The sequence below is a fragment of the Mytilus galloprovincialis genome, chromosome 14 (genome assembly GCF_965363235.1).
Source record: "Mytilus galloprovincialis chromosome 14, xbMytGall1.hap1.1, whole genome shotgun sequence".
Taxonomy (NCBI): Eukaryota; Metazoa; Mollusca; class Bivalvia; order Mytilida; family Mytilidae; genus Mytilus; species Mytilus galloprovincialis.
The window spans coordinates 54,712,233-54,737,069 of record NC_134851.1 but is presented as its reverse complement, the minus strand read 5'-3'; the positions used below and the strand labels follow the sequence as shown (position 1 = coordinate 54,737,069).

General features: G+C 30.9%; 2 long non-coding RNA genes across 2 annotated transcripts; both read right to left on the bottom strand.

Moving 5' to 3' along the window:
* Positions 1-4,143: 4,143 nt before the first annotated feature.
* Positions 4,144-6,390, bottom strand: LOC143058050 (uncharacterized). The gene is made up of 2 exons (XR_012972924.1): positions 6,249-6,390; positions 4,144-4,360 (listed from the first exon to the last, which is right to left on the bottom strand). It is a non-coding gene; the product is annotated as an uncharacterized LOC143058050 (long non-coding RNA).
* Positions 6,391-6,903: 513 nt separating this feature from the next.
* LOC143059685 (uncharacterized) lies at positions 6,904-9,572 on the bottom strand. The gene is made up of 3 exons (XR_012973556.1): positions 9,072-9,572; positions 8,313-8,400; positions 6,904-7,168 (listed from the first exon to the last, which is right to left on the bottom strand). It is a non-coding gene; the product is annotated as an uncharacterized LOC143059685 (long non-coding RNA).
* Between the last annotated feature and the right edge of the window lie 15,265 nt (positions 9,573-24,837).

Here is a 24,837-nt window from a genome sequence, read left to right as displayed (position 1 = left end):
GGAAACGCATTAAATATAAGAGGAGAACAACGACACAACACCGAAACGCAACACACACAGAAACGGACCAAGCAACAGACAAAACACCACGAGAATAACAAATATAACATCAAAACCAAATACAAGAATTTGGGATAGATAAGTACCGTGCCACGTCTTATCTAAAAAATAAGAGAAAACACAAACGACTCAACGTTAAAATGCAACACACACAGAAACGAACAATATTATAACAATGGCCATCTTCCTGACTTGGTACAGGACACTTTTAAAGGGGAATAAAAGTGGTGGGTTGAACCTGGTTTTATGGCATGCCAAACCTCGCACTTTAATGGCAAAGTTAAATATAACATTGAAATGACAACATAATATTACAGGACTACAATACAAACAAAAAGGAGACCATAATAGACAAAGAAAAGCATGATTAATAGACAACAAAAGCATCAAGTTTAAAATTCAATACGCCAAAAAACGCGTCTTGTCCACACAAGACTCAATAGTGACGCCCAGATATAAAAGATCGAAAGTGAAAAAAGTACAAAGTTGTACAGCACTGAAGATCAAAAGTTGAAAAGGTTTTGCCAAATACGGCATTGTTTGTATGCCCGGGATAAGAACATTCTTATTATATAGAACAATTCATGCTATTGCAAACAGTAAATTTTATCAAATGAATATGAAAGAGATATACATAATCATGATAATGAAACTGAAGTATTAACTAATTACAGAAAACTAAACCCGAATACATAATGCCCAGATATAAAAGATCGAAATTGAAAAAAAGTACAAAGTTGTACAGCACTGAAGATCAAAAGTTGAAAAGGTTTTGCCAAATACGGCATTGTTTTTATGCCCGGGATAAGAACACTTTTATATAGAACGATTCATGCTATTGCAAACAGTAAATTTTAACAAATGAATGTGAAAGATATATTCATAATGAAACTGAAGTATTAACTTATTACAGAAAACTAAACCCGAATACATGATGCAGCATAGACACACCCGAACTAATCCAGGCGTCAACGCAATTAAAAAAAATGACGTCACATACGATGGTGAAAAGGCAAACGTTATGCCACACGGATAAATTACGGGGTCAATATGGAAAATGACGTATTGCTCCCTGTATTGACCCATGAGCTAATACGGAACGTTCACTTCCGGTTTCAATTTCCTAACGCCTAAGATAAGATTACAGTTAGCTTTGGAAGTATCGTTATGCATAAATTACATTTGTTTTCATATGTATAACCTTCATATCATAAAATAGTTTAAATGATGTTCACTAATTTTGAACGTTTTGAAACGGAAATATTTCTCAGCCTATTCGAGTACGACTTCCGATTATTTTTACTGCTTCATTTCCGTTGATCAATCATTGGAACGCAGATGATTCTAGAGCAAGAACAGTTAATCTGTCTGATTCCTAAGTAATTTAGATTTGCTAGATAGAATTATTTATTATAGCATATTATCAAGTAACTAGACGAGAAATCAGAAGGCTGACAATGTTACAAAAAATCCATCGTGAATGCTAAATGACGAGTTTAGATAAAAAGATATAAATTTCTATATCTTATTCAACTTCATGGTACATTTTGGTAAGTTGCTCAGTTCAAATGAAGAATAAAAGTCATTTAAGAAAAGATTCCAGATCAGCTGTATTGGCCAGTCCAATAGTAAACATTGTCTATCAGACTTTCACCCTAGTTAATCAAGTCCATGTCCATGATTTTACTAGGAATATCAGTTCTAGGACAAAAATCCATAGCTAAGGCAATACGGACGAAAGATACAAGAGTGACAGTCAAACTCATAAATCGAAAATAAACTGACAACGCCATGGCTAAAAATGAAAAGGACAAACAAACAAACAATAGTAAACATGCCACAAAAGAGGGACGAAAGATACCAGAGGGACAATCAAACTCATAAATCGAAAAAAAAACTGACAACGCCATGGCCAAAAAAATAATAGTACACATGACACAACAAAGAAAACTAAAGAAAAAACAATAGGAACCCTACCAAAAAACTAGAGGTGATCTCAGGTGCTCCGGAAGGGTTATCAGATCCTGCTCCAAAAGTGGCAACCGTCGTGTTGTTTATGAGATAACAAATCCGGTAAATAGTCTTATTCAGTAGGTCACATTCATGAAAGGGAAGGGGATTGTGGTTACGACGTAAGAAACATATCCGATATCATTTGGGAAACGGTTATTCCATAACGGTCAACCAACTCGTGATGGCGTCCGTAAAATTTACGAAGAGATGATTTCAACTTAACCATTTGGAACTCTTCATTCAATAGCTTCCTTGTAAGAAACAACCTTCTATCAAGAAAATCATGATAGGAAATGCAAGCACGGGAATATCGTATCAATTGAGAGATATATACACCGTATGCAGGTGCGGCTGAAATGTTGCTACTTAAAAATGGAAAGTTCACAATTGGAAAGCTGAAATCATCTCTTTTGTCGTAAAGTTTTATTTTCAATCGACCCTCCTTGTCATTTTCTAGACGTAAGTGAAGATATGAGGCCGACTTAACTGTATCTGGTGTATCCTTTATCTCTAGTTCAATGGGATAGATACGTTCGACATAGTCACCAAATTTTGAATTATTTAGTGAAAGAACATCATCTATATAGTAAAAAGTAGAGTTAAAGGATATTGCTAACTTCTTATCTTTCTTCCTTAAAAGTTTCTATATGAAGTCAGCCTCATAATAATAAAGAAACAAGTAGAGTTAAAAAATATTGCTAACTTCTTATCTTTCTTCCTTAAAAGTTTCTATATGAATTCAGCCTCATGATAATAAAGAAACAAGTCGGCAAGAAGAGGTGCACAATGCGTTTCCATCGGAATGCCGATAATCTGTTAAAAATATGTGTGGCACTTATTTTCCTAGGAAAAGTTGTTCAAAGACTTGTTTTTCTATAGGCATGATTAGTTTTTATTATCATAACAATTATTTAAAATGAAAAAAGACAAATTTTCTTCTTTAAAATTGGAAAGTTTCATTATTTTAAGGACATGTAGGTTATAACCATATGATGTCCTTAGAAAATAAATCAGGGACATAAATTCAACTAAAATATTGATACACAGGTTATTTAAGCATGACTGTTAAATTAACTTTTTACAATTAAGGGCATGGCTATTTTTACCTAGAATATTAATGACATGGACATGATTTCCTAGGGAAATTAGTCTGGGACATGAATTTTATTTTAAAAAATTTACTACCCCACTCTTCTTTAACAATATTAAAACATAACATTTAAATTTCCATTGTGTATATGTAATTGAACTTTTTGTAGGATTTCATAGGTCATGTGTCCTAGGAAATTAGTCTGGGGACATCGGACTAAATCTACTAGTAGCTTCTGTAACCATGGACTTTTTATACTGAAAATATTTATCCGCCCAGACTTGTTTTACCAGGACAAATATATCATTTACAATTGTACTATACAATGTATTCTGATGTATTGCATATGTACATATATACATTAATCGTGTGGGGAAAGCGCCATCATACAAAAAATGTAACGGGGAAACAATTTTTTAAGTGAAGGGTTTGTTAGAGGGTGTGACAATGATGAAGGTCTGGTTTTTTTTTTTTTTGGTTTAAATTTGATTCCCTCTGTTGTTATTGTCCTTCAATGGAATTTAGACATATATGTTATTGAGTTAAACTAAAGTTTATTGTAGTGGAAAATTGTACACAAATTAAATTATAAAAAGGAAGATAAACAAATAAAACAAATTGTCTTAATTAGTTTAACTGTGCGTATTGTTTTGTGTTTCTTTATTCTAAATTGTCTAGAGGAATAGGGGAAAGGATGAGATCTCACGAAACATGTTTAACCCCGCCGCAATTTTGCGCCTGTTTTAAGACGGGAGCCTATGGCTTTTGTTAGTCTTGTATATTGTTTTTTTTTAATTTAAGTTCATTTATATGTTTTGGAGTTAAGTTTGACATTCAAACAGACATAATTCATAGATTTAGTAAGGGGCCAGCTGAGGCCCACCTCCCTGTGTGGAATTTTCCTCTTTTTTCTTAAGACTTTTTAATCATGATTAAAATGAAATCGTGAAAAAATATAGATAATATATCTGTTATACTGATAAGATTCAGACATTTTGTATTTATTTCAGTTGATGCATTTTTCTCACCTGAATGAATCACAGCATTTTTCCGTAACAATTCTCGAAAATGTCAGGGTGATTCTTTGTCCAACTTGCACTCCAATAAAATATTTGTACTTTAGGTTATTTGTATAATTGCCAGGGTAGTTCGGAGAACTAAGTATGTCCGATGACTCTGTAAAGAGTCTGTTATTCCCTAAAAAATATGTTTAATATTACAAGAGTACATTTCATCCCTTTATTCGGGAGAATTATTATTATTATAGAACATGTAATAACTGTTGCCTTAATCATTTTAATAAAATGATTTCCTAAATTTGACGAAAAGTTAGAAACATACACATTAAGTTATAAGCAAATTTGTAAATCAGTTATTGCAAATATTAAAGTTCATGTTATTCTATTAATGCTAATTATATCATGGTTGCCAAGGGTTTTGTCCGCATTATTCTTTTTCGAATTATATATCTGTTTTGTTTTTCTGTGAATCGATTCATTAGAATTAAAAATATCTGTCTGTTTGTAAGGGTTTCCCAACGTCCTCCTCGAATGCTTTTTAAAACTAACAATCAAGCTATATCTATATATATCTCTATATTGTGGAGAGGGTTTACATAAGCTATGCCTATTGCCCAATCCAATTCAATTTATTTGAATAAAGTATTGTTTAAACTAAATTAACATATATCTCTATATCGTATATGTCGTAAACTACACTCTAAACTTTAAAAAAGTCCTCTCAAGAACATGTTCCTCTGTTTTTTGTGTGTTTTTGCAGTGCATAAACTGATTTATTAAGTGTCCTGTACCAAGTCAGGAAGATGGCCATTGTTATATTATTGTTCGTTTCTGTGTGTGTTGCATTTTAACGTTGAGTCGTTTGTGTTTTCTCTTATTTTTGAGATATTGAGATCAGACGTGGCACGGTACTTGTCTATCCCTAATTCATGTATTTGGTTTTCATGTTATATTTGTTATTCTCGTGGTGTTTTGTCTGATGGTTGGTCCGTTTCTGTGTGTGTTACGTTTCGGTGTTATGTCGTTGTTCTCCTCTTATATTTAATGCGTTTCCCTCGGTTTTAGTTTGTTACCCCGATTTTTTTTTTTGTCCCTGGATTTATGAGTTTTGAACAGCGGTATACTACTGTTGCCTTTATGTATTACATTGGTTGCAATGAATTACATAGATTTCCCAGTTAAAAAAACCCGATAATTTCACATGTGAAATAAACGTGGTTATTTCACTCTCTGACGTCATACAACAATAGGCGTTGTCAAGAAGTCGATAACGGCGGATCAAAACAAACTGTAAATGCGTAGAAAAAAAATATAGTTCCTTACATGTTTTACATTAATTTCTTTAAAAAAAGCCATTTGCCAATATAATAAAAAGAATAACTAATTAAAGAATTCAAATATCGAAAAATATTCAACTCGTGACCGAACAACACTTATAATTAACTCATGCGCTACGCGCATTCTTAAATTAATGTGTTGTTCGGTCACTCGTTGAATATTTTTCTCTATTTGAATTCTTCGATTAGTTATTCTATAATTGTTTTTCAATTGATTGATACCTCATATCCTTGGTTTTTCTATTGTACAATTTTACAACGAATCAACAAATACACCATACAAAGTACAAAAATTAAAAGGTGCTGTGAAAAGAAATCGTATAAAAGTTCAGCAAGCACAACATTTTTTGCAAGGTCAAATGTTTCATTGATTTTCTTAATATTAAAATTTGTAGTTTAAAAGCATAATTTGCCTTTAAAATGTAAAACAACATAACTGAAACATAAGTTGAACCACTAAGAGATTATAAACATATGAGATGATTATATTTTATTTTGAGATAATGCGAGTTTTGTCAACAAATTCCTCGTCTTGTCATTTTAACATGTAGTAATATATTGCTTTCATGGCTAAATAACAAATATTATAAATAAATTTAGGCGACAGTAGTTTACATGTACTGCTGTTCAAATATTATAAACGTTTAGGAAGAGACAAATATGGGTACCATACAATAAATTAGGGAATAGCATGATCTTCAAGCTGAACGATAAGCTAGAAATACTTACATTCACAATTATCGCCATCGTAACCTTCTGGACAATTACATATGTAATCACTAGTTATATTTCTGCATTCACCATTATTAAGACAGAGATTAACGTCACAAGGTGTATCTATAATACATCGTGAATTCATTATACTGTCATAGTAAGAAAAAAAGTATCTTAGATACCAGACTTGAAATGTACGCCAGACATGTGTTTTATTTACAAGACGCTCGATATGTAGTTCCTTAGTTATATAGACATTGTGATAATGCGACCTCTTCCATTTAAGCTACAACAATATCTAGAAGTACTTTCTGTCACAATGATCTTCGTTGTAACCATTTGTACAAATACATCTGTAACTATTGGCCATGTTTCAATGAGTGTCAACATCCCCTTCACTTAATTAATAAATAATTCTTGCATGTCATGCTGTTTTATCATTTTAATATGGGTATGCATTATGTTTGACAATATCTGAATATTAACAGAAACGAAGTCTTAAATTGACAAATTGCATAGAGCTTAACAAGATATAAATATTTTGAAACTTATAGGAAAAATTTTGAAGTTTTGTACTTCACAGGGGACACACACCAAAACGGCAGTCATTTCGATTTGATGAACAAAAATTGTTATATAAAAGCAACAGTTTTACGATTAAAAAATTTAATTCAACAATTTGTACGCCAGACACATACTGAAATAAATGTACAAAATACTCATCAGTGACACTCGATTTATACTACTTCCTTAGATATGTGGACAATGTTATGTGATTATGCGACCTCATCCATCAAATGTTTCTTATTGGCATTTAAGCTACTTACTTTCACAACGATCGCCATGATAACCATTTGGACAAATACATCTGTAACTATTGACCATGTTTCTACAAACACCATTATTCAGACAAGGGTGAACGTCACAAGGTGCATCTTAAATATAAAAAGATTTATCTGTCTATTGAATGTTTGTTTTAAGTTTCATATTCCAAAAAGAATCATAGAAGACATGTGTGGAAATAAACTCATCAATAGATTCACCAGTGACGTTCGAAAAAATGTTACAAAGGCCAAATAAAGTACCTATGTATTCATGAAAACGGACACATTTTTTTATGCGTTACATATTTGTTTTTCGTTCATTTTTTGTACATAAATTACGCCGATAGTTGTCTCGTTTGAAATAATTTTAAAATGCCATCACAGGGCCTTTTATAACTGACTTTGCTCATTGTTGAAGGCCGCACGGTAGCCGAAATTTTCTTATTTCTGTGTAATTTGGTCTCTTGTGGAAAGTTGTCTCATTGACAATCATACTACATTTCTTTTTATAAATATCTAATAACAGTGCAATATAAAAACGATCACTGCAGAAATGTCCAATTTCAACTAAAACAAATCATGGATTCGGAATTAAACCTGATGTCTTTTACTTCACTTCGGTTTTTACTTTAATTTGTAATCTATAAATATGTTTTTAGAATAAAAATGTTCGAAGAAAACGAAGTTGATCTTTCCTACATTGTATCTGGTTTATTTGAAACTATTTGAAATATTTTTTTTGCAAAAATATATAAATGATATGACAATTTTATCTAACTGTTTCGATTTTAGATTTTAAAGTAGATTTTACGCCATTGGTCTATTAAATGTCACAAAATAAATTATTTTCTAACTAAATAATTTTATATCGGGAACAGATTTTGACCTTGAAATCGGGAATAGAGAATTTCTCCTCATTATCTTAATACAGAGCGTATTATGCGAATTGTTAAATGTTGACAAATATAATACCTTTTCATGTTAAAATGAACATAAAGTTGGCATGATAGAACTATTTCGATACTTATAGGAAAATGTTTATCTTTTGTATTTTGAGGTGGACCTATACTACACGCCAGAAAGGCAGACATTTTGATTTAGTGAACAAATTTATAAAAACATGGCTATGTATCTTAAACCAAAGAAGAACGTACCATAAAAGATGTTTAATATAGCGCAAACATACACTTATGAAAGAAAGTTGCAAAATTAAAGTAATTTTGAGATTCCTTTTTCATGGAATGAATTTACTTACCAAATGATATGCAAATATGATTAGTGTACACGGCGGAAATGCATTTTGTACCAACTTCACATGGGTTTGGAGTGCATTGGTCTTTATCCTATAAATATACAAAATATTGTCTACATTATGAAATTTGCACGAACGTGCTTCTTACATGCTGTTTTTATGTTGCGAGTTCAAACAAGTTGGTATGGTTGATAATATCATCTGTAATATCACAATAACTGACGCCAAAAGAATTGACACGGCAATTTCACACATATATTGGATCAAAACAATTATGAGGTTACGCCTTCCTAAATTATATATTCAATTTCTGGGTAGTATACGATTTAATAAGACAATTATGTAAGAAAAACATCTTTTAATAATGGCTGTTGCTTACAAGTAAGTTTTTGTTACAATATCTCAAAAGGAAGTGGTTATTGCTGATTTTGCTCCTATCCTGATATATAAGGAGTTTAAAAGCATAAAAGCAGCTATGTCTGGTAAAATTCAAAATCATGGATATCGATATATTTGAGACTGTGTCGATTGGTAATTTGAAAGAAGTTTTTTTATATGGATTTGAAAATATTATTTTTTTCCTCGTATGTTTGTTTTTTTACAAAATTTAGAACTTTGATATAATATTTATCTATCAAGTGTACGTTTGACAACCATACTCACCATACATACTGAATTATGTGTCAAAGTATTTGTGTCTGATATACTGATTGATAATTTATAACATAGAAAAAACACAAATCTCAAATGACACCAACTTACCATTTTCCAGCCAACAATATCTGTATAGAATGATCCTTCCATATCAGTTATATTGTCTCCAGGAAAAGAAACATGCAGTAATTCACAATCTAAACGAATTCTGTTATAATTCACAGCATTGCACCCCTTGTACACAAAGCAATCCCATACGCACATCAATGGACCAACTTTATCTAAGGCCAAGATTACATGCGAATCACTATATTTGTTTTTGGTAAACGAAGAACCAGTAACGTTAAGTGAAATTCCCTCAATAATTTTAAAAACCGACATTAAAATGAAAAATTCAGGAAAGTGTACCAACATTGTAGCCCTCAATTCGGTGCCTTTAGTTAAGATTATTATATGAAATTATCTCACGTGGGATAATATATGCTTATTCGTGTGATGTTAGTTATATATGGTTTTCTTGGTGGTTATAATTGTATCACTGCGCTGTAGCTGTGCACTTTTGCGTCGAGATTTAATTGGTTGTTTCTATCGCCAGTTCTTTTTGAACTTAACCTTGATACACTATTGCGCCGTAGTTATCGCTTTGGTTTCTTGATTTTGTTGGTTTTTTCTATCGCCTGTTCATTTTGAAGTTAAACTTGATACAATATTGCGCAGTAGATATCGCTTTGATTTTATTGGTTGTTTCTGGAGTTTAAACTTAATACTCCTACACCATTTCCATTACTTTTAGAATTGATCAAGCCAAAATTAAATATAAAACCCTTTTAATCAAAATATCGGTATGCATTTGTTTAAACTGATGTATATCTATTGACAACAAACTGATATTCAAAGTCACGCAAACAAATTTTCCTTATTTTATCTGTCTGTTCTTGCATAACAGATTCTATTTTGTTTGGGATTTTAACAAACATAACATTTGCACAATCCTAAACAATACAATAAAAAAAAATTACATGTTCTCTCTGTTAAAAAATCCATTATTGATTTGAATTCTCCAGGCAAAATGAAAACATACTGATGCATATAAAAAATACTGTAATTTCATAAATGTTAAGTGAAATTAATAAATTTACAAACATCCCTTATCAATATTTAATGTACAATCCATTGAATTACTCACATTGTGATTTATTTTTAGCTTTTAGTGGTTTAAAGCTGTTACATATCAACTATTAAATGGCACATTGTGTTATAGTAATACAACAAGTTTTATAACAGAAAGTATTTCGTTTACTACACGGTTTCATTACCGTGTTAAATAACTTTTGTTTATGCATATGAACAAATCTTTCTACAAACAGTATCATCGTGTCAAATTAAGATGAAATCTTATGTATATATATATAAATAAATAATACTTTAATTACTTTAGTTGATTTTTGATTTTATTAGACCAGATTAGATAGTAGGTAATTGTCCGAACAGATAATATAAGTATTACCGTTTTTTTTTCATTTACTTTTTGTTGCGATTTAATAACCTTATAATGTGGATTAATTATTATTCGTTGGATACCACTTTTCGTGGGATTCGGGGTACAGGTGAATCACGAATTCAAATGGTCAATGGTTAACATGTTTTCAATAGGCTTTATATGCAGAGATTGGCAAAACCACGAAGTCAAATATCCACGAATATACAAGTGTTCAGCAATCTACTAAAATTGATACCCACGAAAATAAATGAATCCACAGTACTTGTTGTTATTAATGTTAGATTTGTTACTAAAAATAGTTATGGGATAACCCATTTCTGTAAATATTTTTGAGTTGCTTTTCTGAAAAGAAAATGTGTTGATAAAATACAGAAGTGCTCGTGTAATCAATCCTAACATCTTAAGGATGTTCGCTACTCACTATTTTGACACAGTTTGCGCACCGTAGTTGAGAATGAATGCCGTAATATACTTTTTATGTTTCATTAAATTTAATAAAATGTATTTTACTCAAAGTTATCAGATATTATATCTTACCTTATTTTTAGTGAAAGTTTGATTTTAAAACAATTTTAGATGTCAAAATAATCCAGAATATACGACAATAATATTTACGCGGCATTTCGCCTAATTCCGGCAATTGTGGACGACATCAAAAGACCCGTGAACACATCGTTTACCAGTATATTTGAACATTTTTTAACCAATTTACGTCAAACTTTTATATCTAATTTACTTTTAATATACATCGTTGCTATTTTTATAAGATTTTTATTCAATGGGAAGGTTTGGACAGGGATTTCTGTCTTGTAAACAGAAACAGAAAATCGAGTCAATTAGAAACGGTCAGAACATCAGACAAACGGCTCGCACAGTACTACTAGATCATGCATATACAACTTCATATCCCTCATCTTCATATAAACAACCAGACTTGTCAAATTGTATACAAGAGGAAGTCGTAGATGAAAACAATGTAAACATAACATCAGACGATAGTTGGAGAAATGGAAGAAGGTAACGTTGTAGAACTTGGGGTATTGGCAGATCATCTCGCTGCGTGCAAACAATGTAGTCTTCCACTCTCTTTATAAAATTGTTTAAATGTAACAACATGTGGCCTAGCTGCTGTCTTGAAAGTTTTATGTGTCAACCAAAGTTGTAAAAACATCAATGCCATACCAACAGGAAAACAGCACAACAGAATATGAGATGTAAATACAAAGTTAGCAACAGGTAAATATAATCATAGCATCCATTCAAACATGTCTTACTTTATAAATTCTTGATAAGTTAGGGACGACATCAAAAGATCGATGAAGAATAAAAAACTTAAATCAAATAGTTTTGAGGTTGGGGGGGGGGGGGGGGAGAGGTTAAAATACTGCAAGTTTTGTATATCTCAAATCGATTTTTACATATATCCCTATTGGTAAATCAATTTTTCCCAAATAAAGTTAAGACGGGAGGGGGGGGGGGGGGGCAGTGGGTAGGAGGGTCAGTGAAAAAACTATGTGAATTAATTATTCTATCCTACGTTGAACTTTTGATGTCGTCACTAATAAACCAAACAAGTCTATAAATTGATAATCAGGCTGAAAGAAAAAATATGTGCGTTTCTTGTTCACCTGTAGCTATAATGTACATGTACATGTACAATCCCCTATTTTTGTGTAACATATAATATATTATGGTTATGTTTGACTAAGCATGTAGTGACTGTTAAACTTCATATCTGATATATTGATATCTCATCCTAATTCCGTTACGTTGATACTTAGTGTATGATTTATGGAATGCAATTGTGATATTCCGCTTTTGAAATACATGATACATCAAACATGTCAAAATCAAAAGGACTATACACATTTTGTAAAGTGACACTATTTTTTTTTCATTTTTATGTTAAGATAAAAGCTATGTTTTAATTTTTGAATTAAGTTCTTGAATCCTTGTTTTCTGTATCTTGGTCTGGTGGAGTTGGTGGTGTTCTTTTATACAAGTTTCTTGCCTTCTATTTGGTGCCAGAAATCAGCTTTTAATTGTAGCCAACAAAAGACACAAATCAATTATAAAATTTAACATGATTTATTATACCAAAAGTTTACAAAAAGTATTACACAAATATTACTGTCAATTTAACTGTCAAAATATGAGTGCAATCTTTTGTCTTTATCTGTATCCGGAAATCTTCTCGGAATCCAATCTGAATATTACGTTCACTACTAAGGTCACAATCCAGTATGATGTTGTTTGTAGAATTAAAATGTCAATTCAAATGCTGTGAATACTAATTTCTATCGATGTTTAAGTATAAGTCTAAAAGTTTAACTTCAGTGTCTGTATATATATATATATATATATATAGTTGTCACGGAAAACTCTAGAACATTCTATAAATGGAAAGTCCTAGAAAACTATAACGGAAGTTTCTGGAAAAATGTACAAGTTTAAATAACGCATCTTTTCTTAGGATCAATCTGGAATCGTTATGTAAGTCAAATGGAAAGTTTCACTTATTCTATCGGTATCTTTGATTGTTCCAGGGATTTCTAAACTGCACAGTTATAAGACTATTCTGTAAACAACTATCAGGCCACACAACAGAAATTAGGCCAACATAAATAGATATAATAATTACAATATCATAACAGTGTAGTAAATCTGTTAATGTCCTTTTGTTTCAGACTTATTTTTTTCTTAGTCGGTTTATCAGTATCGTAAGTTTTTGAGTCTACACTATGAGAAAGGCTTTCATTTTTTACTTGTATGTTTTCTTATTTTTATTTTTTATTTTCTTGGGCTCTTTTTTTGTCATTTGTAGTTCTGTTCCCAAATTACACTTGTTTTTAGAAGGGTCTGTGTTTTCATCTGTTGTGTCATATTCTTGGTTGATTTGATTTGTAATTTCTTCTATGTCTTCATTTTGTTATGTTCCTTGTCTTGTGGTGACATTACGTTCAGTAATTAGGTTTTCATTTTCTTGTTGGTCTTTTGTTTTATTTGTCTTCATTCTTTCAAAAAGATGGGACATTCTATAAATGTGTGACCCTACTTGTTGCAGCATTTACTCATCTATTCATTGGGACAGTCACTTGTAAAGTGGCCATTCTGGAGGCATTTACTACAAATAAATTGAATGTTAATATCTATCCTTCTGAAGTGTGAAACACTAGCTAGGTATTTTATGAATTGCATTGTTTTGGGTAATTATTTCTCTAATTTCTCTAAAAAAAAATACTCTGTCCCCTGTCTGGCAGTCTGTTATTTTCCTTCTCAATCTGCCACTGTATAATTAGATAACTTTTATGTTTCTCTTCTCTAGTTCTCTTGGTATCTGGCCATCATTTGCAGTTAAAGACACATTCTTTACTCTGACTTTTCTACTGTTAATTTTGTAGTTTATATTGTTTGGGTTATAAGTAGGGGGTAATCTTTTTCATAAGAACTACCTAGTAGTTAAAGTTTGCCTTCTTCTGCATCTAAGTATAGTCTCCACATTTTGCCTATTCTCTGAATTCCCTTTATGTGTTTTTTTATTGACATTGCCATCCTTTTGAATATTTCTAAGTGGGGTAGCCAGAGTTGGATTAGAGGCTCCAATAAACGTTGTATCAATTTGTGACATTTTGTTTCGCCGATAAGCACGTTGCATTTGTAGACAAAGGCAAACGTTCATAGTGCTATGGTCGGATTGTTGTCGCTTTGTCAGATTCCCCATTTCAATTCTCAATTTTATAGTGTCACTACAGAACTGCACGACCAATAACCAGGAACAAATCGGGGGGGGGGGGGGATGTAAATAGAATATTGTTAGAATGCACTTTTTGAAATATTTTCTTTTGACAAAATGACAATTACCCAAAATTGCAAGTTGCATTTGTAAATTTAGAGATCGATTTAAGGAATCATTGTTTTAGTCTCCAACATTTTTCATTCATATTTGCAATAAAGGTGGGGGTTTTAACTATGGACAATACATTACAATTTTCTAGTCTAAAGATGAAAAAGTGTCGAAGGTCAGAGAGGAAACGAACATTTTATGTAAAAACATCTTTTTTTTTGGAAATTCAAAACACTCCTAAACGAATGATTTTTAAATCTTCAAGAATGATTTAACCTCTGAAGATTATTTCTAAATACTTCTATATATAAAGATTTTGTGATGTTTTATGTTTTTTTTCTGCTCTTTTGTCCGGTATTTGTTTCTCAAACACATTTCCATGCCTTTTTCAATTTTATAATTTTATCTTTGTTTTTTTTTGTAAATTTGGTACATAAAATCGTAATTTACCAATCGAAAGAGGTGGAATACAAGTTTGGATAAATCAGAGCAAAAATACACACTTAGCGACAAACTGCACTTATCCTTTTTCATGTACCTCAAATATACTCTTACTTATTAAAATAATAGACCTTCTGGCTTCTTATACACTATCATACTGTGTATTTTCATGTTTATCTTTTGCGAGATAAAGGTATAGTATAACATATATAGAATAATACATGGCAAAATCCGTATCGCATGATGTATCACCACGAGAAACCAATATCAGTTCCGAGAGCTGATATTGGTCGAGTGGTGATACAGAATGCGATACGGATTTTGCCATATATTTTTCTGTTGATGTTATATTTTAATAGAATCGTATTCATGGGATATTCATTTTTCTAAATCGTCCGAAATTATAAGCTAGAAAAGAACATTATGATTTTCCTGCATTTTTCCAGCTGACTTGTCTTTTTTTATAGACTTCCTCATTTGCCTTTTATTCACATCATAATCTACCCTATTACCTTTTAGATTCTCAATATACTTTAAAAACCAAGTAATAAAATGCATCCACTAACGATACTGTCCTATTATTTCAAATAATAATCTTTATTTGTCATATAAGTAACATTATACTTGTGACATAAACAAAAGTAACAGCAACAATAAAATAACTGAGTTAAACACACACATATCTATATATATACAAGTAAAAGTAACTAAGAGTCCCCTGTCCTCAGCTCTAAAGACTGTTTTATAAAGGAACCTGTTTTTTTCACTTGGTTTATATTAGAAGGATTTAGTAGGACTACTAGTTTTTCAGTATCAGATAGATTTGAAAACATAGGATTATCTATTGCCATGTCATTAAAAAGTTTTATACGTAAAACATTATTAATTTGACAGTGGAGGAGAAAGTGATTTTCATCTTCTAAGGTTTTACAAGTTGGACATGTTCTATTGTCTCGAGGTATTTTTAGATATCTGCCCTTCTCAATGAGCAAATTATGGTCACTAATTCTAATTTTTGTAAATAAACGTCTAGTTTCAAAATTGTGATATTTTAGATAAAATTCTTGGTCTTGTTTGACTTTAATATTTTTGTAAAGAAAAAGTTTGTTATTTTCGTTCAAACTATTAATTTTATTTTCCAGTAGTTCTGAATAAAATTTACTTGTAATATTCTTAATCCAAGTCTTTAGTTTGTTAACTTGTTCCATATTTTGACAGGACATTACTTTTTGTATATCAATATTCATTTCTTGTGTTGAATCTTTTATAAAAGTGGACCAAGTATAAACTCCTTGTGAATCAAGGTGTTTACTTAATGTATAACTTTCTTTTAGCAATGGGTTTATGTTTTCAGTATTTAATCTAGCCCAATATTTATCAAATAAATAGCATAAGATGTAAAAAAAAGTTTAAATTTTTATTGTTTATTTGCCGATGAAATTATTCATGATCATTTTAGTTTTCTGACAAGGTGAAAAGCAAGAAAAATATTTCTTGAAAGGTTTGCTATCTATTCTAACCATATTAAAATCGTAATATTTTGCATTTGTGTTTAATTCAACCTGTAATGAAAACAAACTTCACGAAAATTATGACCAAATTAACTATAAAACTTCAAATATTTTGCATCTTAAATGTTGTGTCTTCTTTGCATATAAAAATCGCTCGTAAAATAACTGGGTGCTAATGTTTGGAAAAATATTGATTTTAGTTGAAATAAGAGGACATTTTTTTAGTGGGTCTCATTGGGGTCTAAGCGTGACGCGGGATTGCCGATTTTTTGTAAGCGTGACACGTGAAAGTCAAATTATTGTGCCGTGAAAACGGGAAATGAGGTCTTGCGGGACCCGGGAAATGACAAAAAAAATGAGAATTGCTTACGTACATAGTGTAAGCGGGATACGGGAATCTGACAAAACAGTAAGCGTGATCCGGGATCGGAACCCCCCAATGAGACCCCCTTTTTAGTGGGAACTAATTTTTTTCCTTTGCCAGGAATTCAGCAACTAGACGTCATAAGTCAAACATTGACGTCATTGGAATTATGACGTCACGCAAGGTATGCGATACGGGGTATGCGATACAGGGTTGGTGATACAGACCGGAAAAAGAACCTTTATTGGACTTTGTTAGATATACAAAACTGTATTTTGTACTAAATATATGATAAAGCATTATATTGCATCCTATAATATTGTCCAGTGTATCGTATACCAGTATCTCTCTTATCCCTATCATTCCTTGGGAATTGTATTTTATTCGAGATCAAAACCGTTAAATCGATAAAATGAATGAAACAAAAATATGTGGATGCTTTATAATGTATAAGCAATCTTATATCATGTGGTTACTTAAATCATTATAACTTTTAAATGTTAAAAGTATAACATGGATTTTGATTACCATTATTTATTCAATAGTTTAACTAAACTTCAATATTTATTTCTCAGAACCTTGTAACCTCATTTTTAAAATTTTACTGTTTTATCAATTTAAAACGTTAAGTCAATGATGAATTTCTATACAAAATAATTAAACTTTATGGATTAAATCATTATAACTTTTAAATGTTAAAAGTATAACATGGATTTTGGATATATCATTTGATGTAATTACCAAAAATATTTCACAATCTACGAATCGACGTGATTTATATTTCACTACAACAAGTAACAAACACTGATTTGGTTTTAGTATTGAATTTTCATGGCACCATTGAATTAATATTATATCATATAGAACACAGTATACAAAAAAATTAATTGCCAATATTAAAATCTTGATGACGATTGCACTAATCACTGTATCACAGCTAAGCGACCCAAAGCTGATGTATTGACCGGGGGGTCCATTTAACAATATATCAGAAGAAGCAGCTGGGATATTCATTATCTGCATAAAATAAAGTAAATTACAATTTTGTGAATATATTTCACTATATAACCATGACAGTTAGAAGTCTGAAGACTAGAGCTTCTAAACAAAACAAGAACAGTATCAAGTAAGTTCAAATCGCAAGGGTCAGTTTATTTTCGATTGATGTATTTGAATGTCCCTTTCGCATCTTTCGTCTCTCTCTTTAGCACAGAATTCAGACATAAAGACAAAGAAAAAAGTTAGCATATTTGAAAACAGCTCAATGGGTTAACACATACTAATTAAAAAGTTAAGACTGATTATTTAAGAAAAATCTTTAAGTCTAAGGAATACAACTCTTAACAAAATCATTAGACCGCAACAAAATTCAAATCAATATTTTCAAGCGTGATGGAAAAAAACGCGGAAAACTGAATATTTGTGTGATACGTTTTAAGTCCAAGGACCATAACTCTGCACAATTTGAACTTGATTTTCAACTTGTCTATTAAAAGTTTTACCAAATATCCATTCAATATCTTCAAGCACGAATAAATAAAGTGCGGGAACTGTTTAGCCGAACTGACGGATGAACAGACAGACAGACAGACGAACGGTTGGTCGATAGGGTAATTTTGTTTAGCTTTCTTTTTTATAAAAGGAGAGACACTTTAGCCTACCACCAGAGTGCAAGGTTCAAACAACTGTCCATTCTCTTGTATTTTATCTTTCGTGATTATATCTTAGGGGCGAAAGATATCACAGGGGCTTGAATTTAAAAACGATTGAAGTGACAGCCAAATTTTTAAACTTGATCTGCATTTTTTGGTGATAAACATTGTGTATAAGTTTAAAGACATTTAATTGTGGCAACTAAAGTTAAAAAAAAAATCAGCATGTTTTTCATTTTTTCAAGTAGCATAACTCTAGAACGGTTAAAGTGACGCGACCAATATTATTTTGTACTTGATCTGTATTTTGTGGTAATAAGCCCTGTGTAAAGTGTCAAGGCATTTTGTTGAGGCAAATTAAAATTAAAGAACGGAAACGAAAAATTCAGCAATTTGTTCGGTCCACAATGAAGTAATAACTCCAGAAAAGTTAAAGTGACAACCCCAAAATTCAATCTTAGTCTGTATTTGTTGGTAATAAGCAGAGTGTATAGGTTTCATAGCATTTGGTAGAGGCAAACGTAATTTTGAGAACGGAAACAAAAAATTCAGCATGTTTCCATTTGTTTCCATAACTCTAGAACTGTTTAAAGTGACGCCACCAAAATTCAAACTTGATCTCTGTTCTGTGTTAATAAGTATTCTGTATATGTGTCATAATATTTAGTTGAGGCAGTGTACGGATAGACGGACGGACGGACTAATGTACAGACAAACAAGGATAAAACGCAAAGCCCCTCTCCGCTACGGTGGGTTTTATAAAAAAAGATCTAGGTCAGTGCGCTCAACATATAGTCAAATTATAACCACAGCACATCTAAAGTCCTCTTCTTGACATTCGAAAGCCCCCTATTATGTATCGGATACTGAAACGACACAAGTACATTGTAGTTCATATCGGTCTACAATGCATCTTGCAGTGCAGTTAACTAGTGCCCTAACTTCAACCAAAGAGCTTATTGTTAACTTTTATGATTAAGCGTATAAACAAAAAACTATTTTGGTAGTGTGAATTGAAATTAATTGTATTTTTCGATGAAAACTAATTTTTGTGATACAGTTATATAATTTGATTATAATAATAATAATAATAATAAATTCTTTATTTAAAGAGGGTAACTCAATTAGAAAAATTCTAATTTTCATTGAGGCCCTCAAACAAAATACATGCATACAGTTAACATTGATACATTAAATTACAATATATATTACTAGTATATACAACAATTCAATCACTAAAATATACAAAGGGTAATAAATGACAATATTTGATATAGTTTTGTTAGAGAAAAACAAATTATTTGACTTGCATATAATTTTCAAGAAAATGATTATAACTATGTTTCTTGAATAATTCCACATTAGGACATTTTTTTATTTCGAGTGGTAAATTATTCCATACTTTGGTTGCAGAGTAATGAAAAGATTTTTTATAAAAATTTGTATTTGGCCTTGGAACAAAAAGATCATTATTAGAGACAGATCGTAGGTTGTGGCGTTGCACATCATCAATATTTAGAATTGCTAAGTAATCAGGTGTTAGCCCATTTACAATTTTATGCATTAAAATTGATTGTTGGTATTTTATTCTTTTGGTAAAGATAGCCATTTTAAAGAAGAAAACATGAAATTAGATGGAATAGAAATATCGCATTCCAGTATAATTCTTGCTACTCTTTTTTGAAGTTTTATGATTCTATCTGAATCTTTTTGTAATAAATTTCCCCAAACTGAACTACAATAGTCTATATATGGTAGAATATATGCATTATAAAATAGTTGCCTTGTGTGTATTGGCAAATATACTTTAATTTTATATAAAAGTGATACTTTAGAAGAGATTATTTTACATACACGATCAACATGATCTTCCCAGCTTAAATTTTCATCAATGTCAATTCCAAGTAATTTGAAAGAATGGACATTCTCAATACATGTTTCGTTGACGGTAATGCATAATTCTGATAGTTGTTTAAGTTTTGGTTTTGAACCCAATTTCATACACTTAGTTTTTTGTGCATTGATTTTCATACTGTTATTGTTACACCAAGATTGTATAGCATTTAAATCATTTTGCAATGTGCTGTTTATTTTTTCAATGTTTTTATCATGAAAATGCAATGTTAAATCATCTGCATATAAATCCATATTGGATTGTTTAACATGAAGTGGTAAATCATTTATATATATTAAAAATAACAGCGGACCTAATTCTCTATATGTGATTTAAACAAACGAATAATAATGACTATAGTTATATTTACAATATAACATCCAATATCTGTGCTGCTATATGCACAAAACCACTTAAGTTTAAAAAATAAAATCGAAGTACTATTTTATCGTAGGACATGTACAAATGTAGAAATTCCGTCTATTCGAAACAAATACAAACTTATGTTGTTTTAGGCATATCAGTCATGTATCATAAAAAAAATAGATGTAGATGGTTCGTGTTCACTTAAAATAACATAATAAATTGAAAATAGTATAATTGTTAGCCGTCATCTCTGATGGCAATAGTACAATCACAAATGTAAACTTAAATATTGAATATTTAATATAGTTTATCATACCTTGAATTTACTCTATCGAAGAAGTCACTATGTTTTGACTATTGTTACAAATCCTGTTTTCATTTTTCAAAATAGATACAACAGTGTATATCTCTGAGGATAATTTCCTCGTTAATGCAACAAACAGATTATTATGGAAGGGCGAACAGATTTTTAAATGCATTTCCCTCAGTTTTAGTTTGTAACCCGCGTTTGGTTTTTTTCTCAATCGATTTTTGAATTTCGAACAGCGCTGTTGTCTTTTTTTCAGTTTTGATTGAATATTAATTTAACCTGTAGCTAGGCCGATTAACTTTATGTTCACGCGAGAAAATTGATTTTCACTTTCCTATTGCTATTTTTTCCCTACACTTTCCAAATTCATTTCAATATATTTTATGCATGAAACATTAATTGAGGGCATGAAATTACATGTTTTAAAAAATGGGTGCTGAACATTCTTGCTGAGAAGTGATTTGGTCAAGTTAAAAAAATGTCCAAAACTAGTATTATTGAAGCTGTCAAACGAAATGTCAAACCCTCTTAACATAGATTATCAAGTTTTTTTAGTTAAAGACTTTTCAAAATTTTAAAATTATTTTTCCCAATAGTAGAACACTTCAATATTAAAAACATTTTATATAGAGCAGATGGGATTTTTCAAATTGAAATTAACACCTGGAAAAAAATGCACTATAAAATAGTTTTGTCCTGTGGCTTAATCATGTCTATGATCATGATTTATAAGTTAAGATTTTGGATCAGTTTTGTAACTTGAAAGTGATGTAGGTTATATCCTTTGGACTTCTTGTACTTGGTGATTGACAGTAGGAATAATCCACAAATGTTATCCCGGCACCATATTCTCTTTATATGGATTTTACAGTTTTATAACTTTCGCGTCTTCGTCTAATAAGTGTCCCCTCTGTTATGTTTAAATCACTGGTTCCTGACCAAAGGTGAGTAATAATTCTTATTTTTTGGCTCCAGAGATATATCGATGCATCAGGTCTATAGGTAGACTCTCTGGTTTTTCAAGCAAAACCCTTCCTATCAGATTCTAGTATCGGTGTTATAAATCTGAATTCGCTCAGAATTAAGGGTTGCTCAGCCATAAAGACATACATGTATATCTGTTACTCATTTGTAAAAAGGGTTTAGGAAAATATGCAATTTTAAACAATTTATGTTTCCCAAACCAGAAATATCAATTTTTTTTGTAGTCAATGTAAACTTTTCCATGCCATATAGAAAAAAGTAAAATCACAAAAATACTGCTCCGAGGAAAATTCAAATCGTAAAGTCCCTTATTAAATGGCAGACTCAAAAGCTCGAACACATCTAAATAATGAATAGCAACTGTAATATTCCTGACTGTGAACAGACATTTCTTATATGGAACATACTGAAATAAGATGACTTTTTACGGTTTCCTAGAAATATTTCACAGTAATTGAGAAATATGTATGAAAGTCAGCAGTTTTGGTGTTTTAAACTAGAAAATGAAAGATTAAATTCAAGGAATATTGTCCTCTTTAAAACAAAAATCTATATCTCTGTTTAAAAACGTCCATTCGGGTCTCTCACATGCACATTCTCCTTTCTAATTTTACACAATAAAACTGGGTTTTTTCACTGTTTGTATCCATAGTATTAATAAGTATAGATACACATAGAATTTGCTACATCTAACAGTCGCCCTCAACCATCTTTTACGAAAATGTTTGTGTTCAAACACTTTAGTGGTCTTTACTGAAAAGCATGAAATTACAGTTCAGATAAATTTGTGAAGGACTTTCTCAAGAAATATAAGTATTGTTTTTCTAATTGAAAATAATGTTTTTTTTTGGATTCATAACAATAAATAATCAAATATTTAGGCATTAGGTAAGGAGAGATTATATTCATGAATGAAATGTGTGCATCAATAAAGTTGCATGTATATAGCTATATATATAGACCTTTTTTTAAGAAGCGTTATTTTTCAGAAAAGATTGTTTAGCTGAATTATAACCAATTTTATTTGCTAATTGAAAATTAAGCGGAATAAAATAATTTAAGACAGCAGAGAAGATAATTCTGTTTTAATTGGTTATTACTAACCGACTTAAATAAAAGCGTGAGCTATTAATACTCTAAATGTATGATGTCTCTAGTTTGGTCAAAGGGTCAGAGTGTCCTACTTAATTAAACGATAAATTGTTGAAATTAGATAGCATGTTTTCACGTGCAGAGAAATTTCACTTATGACCAATGCATGATTAGATTTCATCTTTCGTATTGGTCAATGATCTTGCGGGTCAGCACGAGTTCACGTGTAAGTGCATTGTGGTAACTTCCTTTTAACTTTGTACTTCTTTGGCTTTACAACTATTTTGATCTGAGCGTCACTGATGAGTCTTATGTAGACGAAACGCGCGTCTGGCGTATTAAATTATAATCCTGGTACCTTTGATAACTATTTTATCATCAGCATTTGATGTGTTAACTCGTGATTCTTATCAAACAATTTGTTCAAAATTCCAACCCACATACCTCCCTTAATATTATCTTTTGAAGTAGATATGTATATATGTTTATTTATGGGGCAGATTTTACTCCCCACCTTTGCTATTCTTTGTCATATGATATTAGTTGATGTAATTTCGTATTATTGTGTATTATTATTTCATATTAAATATGAACTTTTATGTCAAATGTTTTATTTGCAAAATGTATTTTTTGCATTTTATGATTTTGAATAAATGACCTTTCTTCGTCAGTTTAGTTTTTATATCATATAGCAAATCAAGCTCAGACTCTGGCATGTGTATACATAGTATGTTTATGGTATCTAGCTGTCTGTCTTAAATGCAGTTTTTAACTTTACCTTTGATATTGGTATAATACATGTTGTATTGGCAAAAACTTGTTTAATTAAGCATTGAAAATCAAGCCTTTATAAATTGAATGGATCCTGCTGATTGAAGTACTAACCAATACATGCACCAGGAGGCATTTATTATGAAATTGTTATTTGCCTTTGACCACCTCCTACTACACTATCAAAAGATTAATTGACTATTTGTACACATAATACATGTTGTATGAATGCCATTGGTGAAAAATATAGTCCTATACCTATTTAGTTGTATCCTAATGAGTATTTACAAAACATTTTGTAATTAGGATTTTAGATTTTTAAAGTTTCGGTTTTGTCCTGTAAGGATAGTTGGTCATTCGTAATATTTCACTGTTCAAGTGAGGTTTCAATTGGTAAAAAAATACATGTCACCATCACAGACGTACAAAGCAAATATCTACCTGACGTTACGCTCGGTGTTGGTGACGTTTTCTGATTTCATGTACCTCTGACCAATAATCGGCTTAAAATAAGAAAAAAAAAGAAGATCAACTGGTTTTTTGTGTTAAAATCTTCGGAGCACTTAAAACATTATTTTTACGGTGGCTTATTAGTTTTTATTCACTTTTGTCAATAAGCTTTTCAAAAACAAACGAGACAAATCATATGTTTTTGCGTGTAGACGGGTAACATACTAATATTGTTTTTGAGGGTTCCTCCTAATTTCGGATACCCATAAGTAAATAAAATATAAAAATTGTATACCATTTGGAAGAGGAACGTTAGGGCTTTGTGATGTCATATTTGTATGACGTAATCGACACCATTTTCGAATCGAGTAGACCTTGGAAGAATTCATTTCAGCTTGTAGAAACTAAAGGAAAAATATAAGCTCTTTGCGGCATAACAGATGAGAATCCATCGAAAGCGAGATTGTTTGTCATTAAAGTCTTTATATCAATTATCATTATGTAAAACGAACTTGGAAAATGCTTTAAAAACATTGATTCCCAATTTAAAAGAACGAATTCAATGAGAACTTCGACATCATAATCAAAATCAAAGCCCCGAAAAACACTGTCACAACAACGTTTAAAAAAACATGCTCTACTTGAAATTATCAATACCTAGTAAAAATATGTAAAGTATGTTATCTAGTCAGAA